Below are 14085 nucleotides of genomic sequence, written 5' to 3'. Positions count from 1 at the left end.
ATTTGAGTTTCAAATGTTCGGCCAGGATGGGATGCAAACATAGTGTATAATATAGTTTATGTTTGAATTGAGATTCCCACCAAAGTTTACCACAACGAAACAAATGTTGCCAATACGCCAGTATCTGTCAGAAGGCTACCTCGCATGGTTCTCTCAGACAGTAGGTTACCCGTGCGGAAAATGACACCAACACCGAGTCTACCCTATATATATCGAATACGTTAAGGTGATGTCGTTACATCGTTCAAATGAATTTCAAATGGTCGCCCAATAAGTACCCTGCTCTGAACATATAAAGAACACTTAGTAAGCCAACCAGAGGCTTAGGGCCCGCGCAGGAATATCCCTTCAAAAAAAATTCTTTTAATAAAACACAGTACTTCAGCTTTGCAGCTTACATGCGCATACCTCACCGATTGCAATTCATCCACTTTTCATGGTGTTGTATTCAGTGTATTTTGAACTTTGTATTTGAAGTCTTTAAATCTTTGCGCTGCAAAAGATTTAACGAGGCATTAATGATTCAACAAATTTTACTCCATTAAACATTGGATGAGGGAAGTTTTTACTCAGTCTAAGCATACTCCATTGTGAATTGTGTTAAGAATATTTATATTGCGACATGGAATTGATAAGCTCTTTATTTTGAGGATGGGATGCAAACATAGTGTATAATATAGTTAATGTTTGAATTGAGATTCCCAACAAAGTTTCCCACAACGAGACAAATGTTGCCAATACGCCAATATCCGTCAGAATGCTCCGGGCATGGTTCTCTCAGACAGCAGGTTACCCGTGCGGAAAATGACAGCGACACCGAGTCTACCCTATATATATCTAATACGTTAATGTGATGTCGTTACATCGTTCAAATTAGTTTCAAATGGTCCGTCAGGAGGCTCCCTCGCATGGTTCTCTCAGACAGCAGGTTACCCGTGCGGAAAATGACAGTGACACCGAGTCTACCCTATATATATCTAATACGTTAAGGTGATGTCGTTACATCGTTCAAATTAGTTTCAAATGGTCGCCCAATAAGCACCCTGCTCTTAACATATAAAGAAAAAGTCTGATGTACCACACCCGATTTCTGCAGAAAGGTAAATTTTTCGTCTCGATTTTCTCCAGAATATGCACATCTAAGTGAGGTGAGCACATCGCGAATGCACCGTAACCGAGAACAAACACCTTGCATTAAGGGAAAATACTGGAGCCAAAAAACGAAAATTGAAACATTTGCTCCTTTTCTCTCGAAACAACGAGACACTATGTCGACAATTCGTCAATACTCGTCTGTAGGCTCCTTCGCATGGTTCTCTAAAACAGCAGATTACCCATGAGGAATGTGCAAAAAACACCTATATGAGTCTACCCAATTTGTATCGATTACGTTACGGTCATGTCATTAAATCGTTCATTTAAGTTTCAAATGTTCGGCCAGTAAGCACCCTGCTCTTAACATATAAAGAAAAAGTGTGATGTACCACATTCGATTTCTGGAGAAAGGTAAATTTTTCGGCTCGATTTCCTCCAGAATAAGCACATCTAAGTGAGGTGAGCACATGATCGCGACCGCACCGGAAACGAGAACTAGCACCTTGCATTGAGGGAAAAGACTGGAGCCTAAAAACAAAATAATGGGAAACATTTGCTCCTTTTCTCTAGCAACAACGAGACACTGTCGACAATTCGTCAATACTCGTCTGTAGGCTCCTTCGCATTGTTCTCTAAAACAGCAGATTACACATGAGGAATGTGCAAAAAACACCAAGTCTACCCTATATGTATCGAATACGTTAAGGTGATGTCATTACATCGTTCATTTGAGTTTCAAATGTTCGGCCAGGATGGGATGCAAACATAGTGTATAATATAGTTTGTTTGATTTGAGATTCCCACCAAAGTTTACCACAACGAAACAAATGTTGCCAATACGCCAGTATCTGTCAGAAGGCTACCTCGCATGGTTCTCTCAGACAGTAGGTTACCCGTGCGGAAAATGACACCAACACCGAGTCTACCCTATATATATCGAATACGTTAAGGTGATGTCGTTACATCGTTCAAATGAATTTCAAATGGTCGCCCAATAAGTACCCTGCTCTGAACATATAAAGAACACTTAGTAAGCCAACCAGAGGCTTAGGGCCCGCGCAGGAATATCCCTTCAAAAAAAATTCTTTTAATAAAACACAGTACTTCAGCTTTGCAGCTTACATGCGCATACCTCACCGATTGCAATTCATCCACTTTTCATGGTGTTGTATTCAGTGTATTTTGAACTTTGTATTTGAAGTCTTTAAATCTTTGCGCTGCAAAAGATTTAACGAGGCATTAATGATTCAACAAATTTTACTCCATTAAACATTGGATGAGGGAAGTTTTTACTCAGTCTAAGCATACTCCATTGTGAATTGTGTTAAGAATATTTATATTGCGACATGGAATTGATAAGCTCTTTATTTTGAGGATGGGATGCAAACATAGTGTATAATATAGTTAATGTTTGAATTGAGATTCCCAACAAAGTTTCCCACAACGAGACAAATGTTGCCAATACGCCAATATCCGTCAGAATGCTCCGGGCATGGTTCTCTCAGACAGCAGGTTACCCGTGCGGAAAATGACAGCGACACCGAGTCTACCCTATATATATCTAATACGTTAATGTGATGTCGTTACATCGTTCAAATTAGTTTCAAATGGTCCGTCAGGAGGCTCCCTCGCATGGTTCTCTCAGACAGCAGGTTACCCGTGCGGAAAATGACAGTGACACCGAGTCTACCCTATATATATCTAATACGTTAAGGTGATGTCGTTACATCGTTCAAATTAGTTTCAAATGGTCGCCCAATAAGCACCCTGCTCTTAACATATAAAGAAAAAGTCTGATGTACCACACCCGATTTCTGCAGAAAGGTAAATTTTTCGTCTCGATTTTCTCCAGAATATGCACATCTAAGTGAGGTGAGCACATCGCGAATGCACCGTAACCGAGAACAAACACCTTGCATTAAGGGAAAATACTGGAGCCAAAAAACGAAAATTGAAACATTTGCTCCTTTTCTCTCGAAACAACGAGACACTATGTCGACAATTCGTCAATACTCGTCTGTAGGCTCCTTCGCATGGTTCTCTAAAACAGCAGATTACCCATGAGGAATGTGCAAAAAACACCTATATGAGTCTACCCAATTTGTATCGATTACGTTACGGTCATGTCATTAAATCGTTCATTTAAGTTTCAAATGTTCGGCCAGTAAGCACCCTGCTCTTAACATATAAAGAAAAAGTGTGATGTACCACATTCGATTTCTGGAGAAAGGTAAATTTTTCGGCTCGATTTCCTCCAGAATAAGCACATCTAAGTGAGGTGAGCACATGATCGCGACCGCACCGGAAACGAGAACTAGCACCTTGCATTGAGGGAAAAGACTGGAGCCTAAAAACAAAATAATGGGAAACATTTGCTCCTTTTCTCTAGCAACAACGAGACACTGTCGACAATTCGTCAATACTCGTCTGTAGGCTCCTTCGCATTGTTCTCTAAAACAGCAGATTACACATGAGGAATGTGCAAAAAACACCAAGTCTACCCTATATGTATCGAATACGTTAAGGTGATGTCATTACATCGTTCATTTGAGTTTCAAATGTTCGGCCAGGATGGGATGCAAACATAGTGTATAATATAGTTTGTTTGATTTGAGATTCCCACCAAAGTTTACCACAACGAAACAAATGTTGCCAATACGCCAGTATCTGTCTGAAGGCTACCTCGCATGGTTCTCTCAGACAGCAGGTTACCCGTGCGAAAAATGACACCAACACCGAGTCTACCCTATATATATCGAATACGTTAAGGTGATGTCGTTACATCGTTCAAATGAGTTTCAAATGGTCGCCCAATAAGCACCCTGCTCTGAACATATAAAGAACACTTAGTAAGCCAACCAGAGGCTTAGGGCCCGCGCAGGAATATCCCTCCTAAAAAAATTCTTTAAATTATGCACAGTACTTCAGCTTTGCAGCTTACATGTGCATACCTTACCGATTGCAATTCATCCGCTTTTCATGGTGTTGTATTCAGTGTATTTTGAACTTTGTATTTGAAGTCTTTAAATCTTTGCGCTGCATAAGATTTAATGAGGCATTAATGATTCAACAAATTTTACTCCATTAAACATTGGATGAGTGAAGTTTTTACTCAGTCTAAGCATACTCCATTGTGAATTGTGTTAAGAACATTTATATTGCGACATGGAATTGATAAGCTCTTTATTTTGAGGACGGGATGCAAACATAGTGTATAATATAGTTAATGTTTGAATTGAGATTCCCACCAAAGTTTCCCACAACGAGACAAATGTTGCCAATGCGCCAATATCCGTCAGAAGGCTCCCTCGCATGGTTCTCTCAGACAGCAGGTTACCCGTGCGGAAAATGACAGCGACACCGAGTCTACTATATATATCTAATACGTTAAGGTGATGTCGTTACATCGTTCAAATTAGTTACAAATGGTCCGTCAGAAAGCTCCCTCGTATGGTTCTCTCAGACACCAGGTTACCCGCGCGGAAAATGACAGCGACACCGAGTCTACCCTATATATATCTAATACGTTAAGGTGATGTCGTTACATCGTTCAAATTAGTTTCAAATGGTCGCCTAATAAGCACCCTGCTCTGAACATATAAAGAAACAGTCTGATGTACCACACCCGATTTCTGCAGAAAGGTATATTTTTCGGCTCGATTTTTTCCAGAATATGCACATCTAAGTGAGGTGAGCACAAGATCGCGAATGCACCGTAACCGAGAACAAACTCCTTGCATTAAGGGAAAATACTGGAGCCAAAAAACGAAAATTGAAACATTTGCTCTTTTCTCTCGAAACAACGAGACACTATGTCGACAATTCGTCAATACTCGTCTTTAGGCTCCTTCGCATGGTTCTCTAAAACAGCAGATTACCCATGAGGAATGTGCAAAAAACACCGAGTCTACCCTATATGTATCGATTACGTTAAGGTGATGTCATTAAATCGTTCATTTGAGTTTCATATGTTCGGCCAGTAAGCACCCTGCTCAGAACATATAACGAAAAAGTGTGATGTACCACATCCAATTTCTGGAGAAAGGTAAATTTTTCGGCTCGATTTTCTACAGAATAAGCAAATCTAAGTGAGGTGAGCACATGATCGCGACCACACCGTAACCGAGAACAAACACCCTGCATTAAGGGAAAATACTGTAGAAAATAAACAAAATTGAAACATTTGCTCCTTTTCTCACGCATCAACGAGACACTATTTCGACAATTTGTCAATGCTCGTCCGTAGGCTCCTTCACATGGTTCTCTAAACCAGCAGATTACCCGTGAGGAATGTGCAAAAAACAGCGAGTCTACCCTATATGTACCGAATACGTTAAGGTAATGTCATTGCATCGTTCATTTGAGTTTCAAATGTTCGGCCAGTAAGCACCCTGCTCTGAACATGTAACGAAAAAGTGTGATGTACCACATCCGATTTCTGGAGAAAGGTAAATTTTTCGGCTCGATTTCCTTCAGTATAAGCACATCTAATTGAGGTGAGCACATGATCGTGACCGCACTGGAAACGAGAACTAGCACCTTGCATTGAGGGTAAAGACTGGAGCCTAAAAACAAAATAATGGGAAACATTTGCTCCTTTTCTCTGGCAACAACGAGACAATATGTCGACAATTCGTCAATACTCGTCTGTAGGCTCCCTCGCAAGGTTCTCTAGGACAGCAGATTACCCGTGACGAATGAGCCAACAACACTGTGTCTCTGTAATATATATCGAAAACGTTAAGGGCATGTGGTTACATCCTTCAAATGAGTTTCAAATTGTCTCCTACTAAGCGCCCTGCTCTGAACATATAACGAAAAAGTCTGATGTACCACATCCGATTTCTGGAGAAATTAGTTTTTTTGCTCGAATATGTCCAGAATACCAACCCATTTTTTAAAACCTTTCAGGTATGAAAGGAATGGGAGTACCAAATAACACAATCTGGTAATGCAATCGCAGAAAATGCTGGTTCTTCATTTACTCAAGTAAACGTCTGCGGTAAAACTTTTCTACGGCACTGGAACCGAGAAATAGCACAATGCAATGAGGGAAAAGACTGTAGCCAAAAAACTGAGTAATAGGAGTATGCTCTGGCAACAACGAAACACAATGTCGGTAAGACGCCAGTACTCGTCAGTATGTTCCCTCGCACGTTTCCATCAGACAGAAGGTTTCCCGTGAGGAAGGTGCCTCACAATGAGTCTCCCTTATACATATTGAATACGTTAATGTGATGTCGTTTCATCGTTCAAAAGAGTTTCATATGGTCGCCCAGCATGTATCCTGTTGTGAGCATACCACGAAAACGTCTAAGGTACCATGTCCGATTTCTGATGAATGGTACATTTTTCGGCTCGTTATCGTCCTGAATGAACAAATCTAAGTGAGCATATCTAGGTGAGCTCATCATTGCATTTAAACAATAAATCCCATAAATTTTTAATTTATGAAATACTAAGTTTAATATCAACCTGATATATCTTTGAGAATTCCATAGAACACCTATATTCAGTTTCCTTCGATTAAATATATTCAGATCTTTGCAGTCTTCAAAATATGATTATGTTCGATGTATGTTTTTATGAAAGGAAATGCTCACTTTTGTGTGTAGATGTACCATAGTCAGTGACAATAGACTAGGAAATTGATGGAAAAAAAAAATCCCTAGAGACACAGACGAAACATCATATTATATATGAATGACTAAATGCCATTTTGCTTTCTTCTTTAACAATAACTACGTTTAGCACTGTGGAGAAATGCCCGACAGACCACTGGAACATTATCTAATACAATGCACAATTACAATTACACAATTTCAAATATAAATTTAACAGAGCAAAAGAAGTTATTAAACACATTAGGCAAAATCTTACTGAAGCGACATACGAGTCATAAATACTCCTACTCCGCCCAAGTAAAACAGAAAAAAGCAACACTTAGTAAGCCAGCCAGAGGCTTAGAATCGTGCAGGAATAACCCTCTAAAAAACATAATAAGGGGAAACATTTGCTCCTTTTCTCTGGCAACAACGAGACACAATGTCGATAATTCGTCAATACTCGTCTGTAGGCTCCTCCGCATTGTTATCTAAAACAGCAGATTACCCGTGAGAATTGTGCAAGAAACAGCGAGTCTACCCTATATGTATCGAATACGTTATGGTGATGTCATTATATGACTCATTTGAGTTTCAAATGGTCGCCAATAGGCACCCTGCTCTGAACATATAAAGAAAAAGTCTGATGTACCACACCCGATTTCTGGAGAAAGGTAAATTTTTCGGCTCGATTTTCTACAGAATAAGGAAATCTAAGTGAGGTGAGCACATGATCGCGAATGCACCGTAACCGAGAACAAACACCTTGCATTAAGGGAAAATACTGTAGCCAAAAAAACAAAATTGAAATATTTGCTCCTTTTCTCACGCAACAACGAGACACTATGTCGACAATGCTCGTCCGTAGGCTCCTTCGCATGGTTCTTTAAACCAGCAGATTACCCGTGAGGAATGTGCAAAAAACAGCGAGTCTACCCTATATGTATCGAATACGTTAAGGTAATGTCATTACATCGTTCATTTGAGTTTCAAATGTTCGGCCAGTAAGCACCCTGCTCTGAACATATAACGAAAAAGTGTGATGTACCACATCCGATTTCTAGAGAAAGGTAAATTTTTCGGCTCGATTTCCTCCAGAATAAGCACATCTAATTGAGGAGAGCACATGATTGCGACCGCACCGGAAACGAGAACTAGCACCTTGCATTGAGGGAAATTCTGGAGCCTAAAAACAAAATAATGGGAAACATTTGCTCCTTTATTCTGGCAACAACGAGACAATATGTCGACAATTCGTCAATACTCGTCTGTAGGCTCCCTCGCAAGGTTCTCTAGGACCGCAGATTACCCGTGAGGAAGGAGCCAACAACACTGTGTCTACGTTATATATATCGAAAACGTTAAGGGCATGTGGTTACATCCTTCAAATGAGTTTCAAATTGTCTCCTATTAAGCGCCCTGCTCTGAACATATAACGAAAAAGTCTGATGTACCACATCCGATTTCTGGAGAAATTTGTTTTTTTGCTCGAATATGTCCAGAATACCAACCCTTCTTTTAAAACCTTTCAGGTATGAAAGGAATGGGAGTACCAAATAACACAATCTGGTAATGCAATCGCAGAAAATGCTGGTTCTTCATTTACTCAAGTAAACGTCTGGGGTAAAATTTTTCTACCGCACTGGAACCGAGAAATAGCACAATGCAAGCAGTCGCAGGTGCACCACCAGGCACAGCAATCGCAGGTGCACCACCAGGCACAACAGTCGCAGGTGCACCACCAGGCACAACAGTAGCAGGCGCACCACCAGGCACAACAGTCGCAGGTGCACCACCAGGCACAACAGTCGCAGGTGCACCACCAGGCACAGCAGTCGCAGGTGCACCACGAGGCACAACAGTAGCAGGCGCACCACCAGGCACAACAGTCGCAGGTGCACCACCAGGCACAACAGTCGCAGGTGCACCACCAGGCACAACAGTAGCAGGTGCACCACCAGGCACAACAGTCGCAGGTGCACCACCAGGCACAACAGTCGCAGGTGCACCACCAGGCACAACAGTCGCAGGTGCACCACCAGGCACAACAGTCGCAGGTGCACCACCAGGCACAACAGTCGCAGGCGCACCACCAGGCACAACAGTCGCAGGCGCACCACCAGGCACAACAGTCGCAGGTGCACCACCAGGCACAACAGTCACAGGTGCCCCACCATTCACACCCCCACGCCGAGGACCGGCCAAGGATGCACCATCCTCACGGAGGGGGGAAAATCCCCCACACTGAATACAGAAGCAGTCTCCATTCGAGGAACCTCACACTGGGAAGCGTCATGGCCCTCCTCCCCACAGCGGAAGCACGTGCGGGCCTGCCCCGGATAGAAAACTCGGAGCGGAAGACCACAGCACATAACCTTGAGGGGATGGGCTCCTTGAGGCGCATATGCAGCGTGCGAGTACCCAGCCGGAGGCCCCGCAGCCGCCCGGCACTAAACAAGTTGTACCGATGACGCAACACCGTACCATACCTCGTAAACACAGAAGAAAGCTCCACCTCAGGAAACGTAACAGGTACCCCATGCTCACAAAGGTCAGTGGACCCCACGGATCAGAGACAGTCACAGACACAGCCGAATGAGGAAGGGGAGTCGTCCGCTCGTTCCAACACCCCACAAACCGCTCGTATCCAGGTGACGTGGCAAACGTCACCTGAAACGTCATAACGCGAGTGGGAGAAAATTTCTCGAGACCGAGGAGATCCTTAATATCCACCTGAAGGACATCCAAAAGCGCAGCCGCCACTAGGTCCCAATCCACCGGCGCAGAGAACTCCAGCCGAGCAGTATTCACACGGCGGATGTGGCCACCACCAGCCGCCGCCATATTGCTGACCTCCGCCTCAGTCAGCTGGCGCCCCACAGCAACGAGCTACCACCACCAGTCAGCGACAAACAGCTACTGGCAGCCAGAGCCCGACGTCCACGCACCCCAGAGGCAGAGGACGGAATCTTTCATCAGAAATCGGACATGGTACCTTAGACGTTTTCGTGGTATGCTCACAACAGGATACATGCTGGGCGACCATATGAAACTCTTTAGAACGATGAAACGACATCACAATAACGTATTCAATATATATAAGGGAGACTCATTGTGAGGCACCTTCCTCACGGGAAACCTTCTGTCTGATGGAAACGTGCGAGGGAGCATACTGACCAGTACTGGCGTCTTGGCGACATTGTGTTTCGTTGTTGCCAGAGCATATTCCCATTACTCAGTTTTTTGGCTACAGTCTTTTCCCTCATTGCATTGTGCTATTTCTCGGTTCCAGTGCGGTAGAAAATTTTTTACCGCAGACGTTTACTTGAGTAAATGAAGAACCAGCATTTTCTACGATTGCATTACCATATTGTGTTATTTGGTACTCCCATTCCTTTCATACCTGAAAGGTTTTAAAAGAAGGGTTGGTATTCTGGACATATTCGAGCAAAAAAACTAATTTCTCCAGAAATCGGATGTGGTACATCAGACTTTTTCGTTATATGTTCAGAGCAGGGCGCTTAGTAGGAGACAATTTGAAACTCATTTGAAGGCTGTAACCACATGCCCTTAACGTTTTCGATATATATAACGTAGACACAGTGTTGTTGGCTCATTCCTCACGGGTAATCTGCTGTCCTAGAGAACCTTGCGAGGGAGCCTACAGACGAGTATTGACGAATTGTCGACATATTGTCTCGTTGTTGCCAGAGAAAAGGAGCAAATGTTTCGCATTATTTTGTTTTTAGGCTCCAGTCTTTTCCCTCAATGCAAGGTGTTTGTTCTCGGTTACGGCGCATTCGCGATCATGTGCTCACCTCACTTAGATTTGCTTATTCTGGAGAAAATCGAGCCGAGAAATTTACCTTTCTACAGAAATCGGGTGTAGTACATCAGACTTTTTCTTTATATGTTCAGAGCAGGGTGCTTATTGGCGACCATTTGAAACTCAAATGAACGATGTAATGACATTACCTTAACGTATTCGATACATATAGGGTAGACTCGCTGTTTTTTGCACATTCCTCACGGGTAATCTGCTGGTTTAGAGAACCATGCGAAGGAGCCTACGGACGAGCATTGACGAATTGTGGACATAGTGTCTCGTTGTTGCGTGAGAAAATGAGCAAATGTTTCAATTTAGTTTTTTGGCTACAGTATTTTCCCTTAATGCAAGGTGTTTGTTCTCGGTTACGGTGCATTCGCGATCATGTGCTCACCTCACTTAGATTTGCTTATTCTGGAGAAAATCGAGCCGAGAAATTTACCTTTCTACAGAAATCGGGTGTAGTACATCAGACTTTTTCTTTATATGTTCAGAGCAGGGTGCTTATTGGCGACCATTTGAAACTCAAATGAACGATGTAATGACATTACCTTAACGTATTCGATACATATAGGGTAGACTCGCTGTTTTTTGCACATTCCTCACGGGTAATCTGCTGGTTTAGAGAACCATGCGAAGGAGCCTACGGACGAGCATTGACGAATTGTGGACATAGTGTCTCGTTGTTGCGTGAGAAAAGGAGCAAATGTTTCAATTTTGTTTTTTGGCTACAGTATTTTCCCTTAATGCAAGGTGTTTGTTCTCGGTTACGGTGCATTCGCGATCATGTGCTCACCTCACTTAGATTTGCTTATTCTGGAGAAAATCGAGCCGAGAAATTTACCTTTCTTCCAGAAATCGGGTGTGGTACATCAGACTTTTTCGTTATATGTTCAGAGCAGGGTGCTTATTGGCGACCATTTGAAACTCAAATGAGTCATATAATGACATCACCTTAACGTATTCGATACGTATAGGGTAGACTCGCTGTTTTTTGCACAATTCTCACGGGTAATCTGCTGTTTTAGATAACAATGCGGAGGAGCCTACAGACGAGTATTGACGAATTATCGACATTGTGTCTCGTTGTTGCCAGAGAAAAGGAGCAAATGTTTCCCCCTTATTATGTTTTTGGAGGGTTATTCCTGCACGGATTCTAAGCCTCTGTCTGGCTTACTAAGTGTTGCTTTTTTCTGTTTTACTTGGGCGGAGTAGGAGTATTTATGACTCGTATGTCGCTTCAGTAAGATTTTGCCTAATGTGTTTAATAACTTCTTTTGCTCTGTTAAATTTATATTTGAAATTGTGTAATTGTAATTGTGCACTGTACTAGATAATGTTCCAGTGGTCTGTCGGGCATTTCTCCACAGTGCTAAACGTAGTTATTGTTAAAGAAGAAAGCCAAATGGCATTTAGTCATTCATATATAATGTTTCGTCTGTGTCTCTAGGGATTTTTTTCCATCAATTTCCTAGTCTATTGTCACTGACTATGGTACATCTACACACAAAAGTGAGCATTTCCTTTCATAAAAACATACATCGAGCATAATCATATTTTGAAGACTGCAAAGATCTGAATATATTTAATCGAAGGAAACTGAATATAGTTGTTCTTTGGAATTCTCAAAGATATATCAGGTTGTTATTAAACTTAGTATTTCATAAATTAAAAATTTATGGGATTTATTGTTTAAATGCAATGATGAGCTCACCTAGATATGCTCACTTAGATTTGTTCATTCAGGACGATAATGAGCCGAAAAATGTACCATTCATCAGAAATCCGACATGGTACCTTAGACGTTTTCGTGGTATGCTCACAACAGGATACATGCTGGGCGACTTTATGAAACTCTTTTGATCGATGAAACGACATCACAATAACGTATTTAATATATATAAGGGAGACTCATTGTGAGGCACCTTCCTCACGGGAAACCTTCTGTCTGATGGAAACGTGCAAGGGAGCATACTGACGAGTACTGGCGTCTTACCGACATTGTGTTTCGTTGTTGCCAGAGCATATTTCCAATACTCAGTTTTTTGGCTACACTCTTTTCCCTCATTGCATTGTGCTATTTCTCGGTTCCAGTGCGGTAGAAAAATTTTACCGCAGACGTTTACTTGAGTAAATGAAGAACCAGCATTTTCTGCGATTGCATTACCAGATTGTGTTATTTGGTACTCCCTTTCCTTTCATACCTGAAAGGTTTTAAAAGAAGGGTTGGTATTCTGGACATATTCGAGCAAAAAAACAAATTTCTCCAGAAATCGGATGTGGTACATCAGACTTTTTCGTTATATGTTCAGAGCAGGGCGCTTAGTAGGAGACAATTTGAAACTCATTTGAAGGATGTAACCACATGCCCTTAACGTTTTCGATATATATAACGTAGACAGTGTTGTTGGCTCATTCCTCACGGGTAATCTGCTGTCCTAGAGAACCTTGCGAGGGAGCCTACAGTCGAGTATTGACGAATTGTCGACATATTGTCTCGTTGTTCCCAGAGAAAAGGAGCAAATGTTTCGCATTATTTTGTTTTTAGGCTCCAGTCTTTTCCCTCAATGCAAGGTACTAGTTCTCGTTTCCGGTGCGGTCGCGATCATGTGCTCACCTTAATTAGATGTGCTTATTCTGAAGGAAATCGAGCCGAAAAATTTACCTTTCTCCAGAAATCGGATGTGGTACATCACACTTTTTCGTTATATGTTCAGAGCAGGGTGCTTACTGGCCGAACATTTGAAACTCAAATGAACGATGTAATGACATTACCTTAACGTATTCGACACATATAGGGTAGACTCGCTGTTTTTTGCACATTCCTCTTGGGTAATCTGCTGGTTTAGAGAACTATGCGAAGGAGCCTACGGACGAGCATTGACGAATTGTCGACATAGTGTCTCGTTGTTGCGTGAGAAAAGGAGCAAATGTTTCAATTTTGTTTTTTAGCTACAGTATTTTCCCTTAATGCAAGGTGTTTGTTCTCGGTTACGGTGCATTCGCGATCATGTGCTCACCTAACTTAGATTTGCTTATTCTGGAGAAAATCGAGCCGAAAAATTTACCTTTCTTCCAGAAATCGGGTGTGGTACATCAGACTTTTTCTTTATATGTTCAGAGCAGGGTGCTTATTGGCGACCATTTGAAACTCAAATGAGTCATATAATGACATCACCTTAACGTATTCGATACGTATAGGGTAGACTCGCTGTTTTTTGCACAATTCTCACGGGTAATCTGCTGTTTTAGATAACAATGCGGAGGAGCCTACAGACGAGTATTGACGAATTATCGACATTGTGTCTCGTTGTTGCCAGAGAAAAGGATCAAATGTGTTCCCCTTATTATGTTTTTAGAGGGTTATTCCTGCACGGATTCTAAGCCTCTGTCTGGCTTACTAAGTGTTGTTTTTTTCTGTTTTACTTGGGCGGAGTAGGAGTATTTATGACTCGTATGGTCGCTTCAGTAAGATTTTGCCTAATGTGTTTAATAACTTCTTTTGCTCTGTTAAATTTATATTTGAAATTGTGTAATTGTAATTGTGCACTGTACTAGATA

The sequence above is a fragment of the Procambarus clarkii genome, unplaced genomic scaffold (assembly GCF_040958095.1).
Source record: "Procambarus clarkii isolate CNS0578487 unplaced genomic scaffold, FALCON_Pclarkii_2.0 HiC_scaffold_149, whole genome shotgun sequence".
In the NCBI taxonomy this organism is placed as follows: Eukaryota; Metazoa; Arthropoda; class Malacostraca; order Decapoda; family Cambaridae; genus Procambarus; species Procambarus clarkii.
This window is presented reverse-complemented; position numbering follows the sequence as displayed.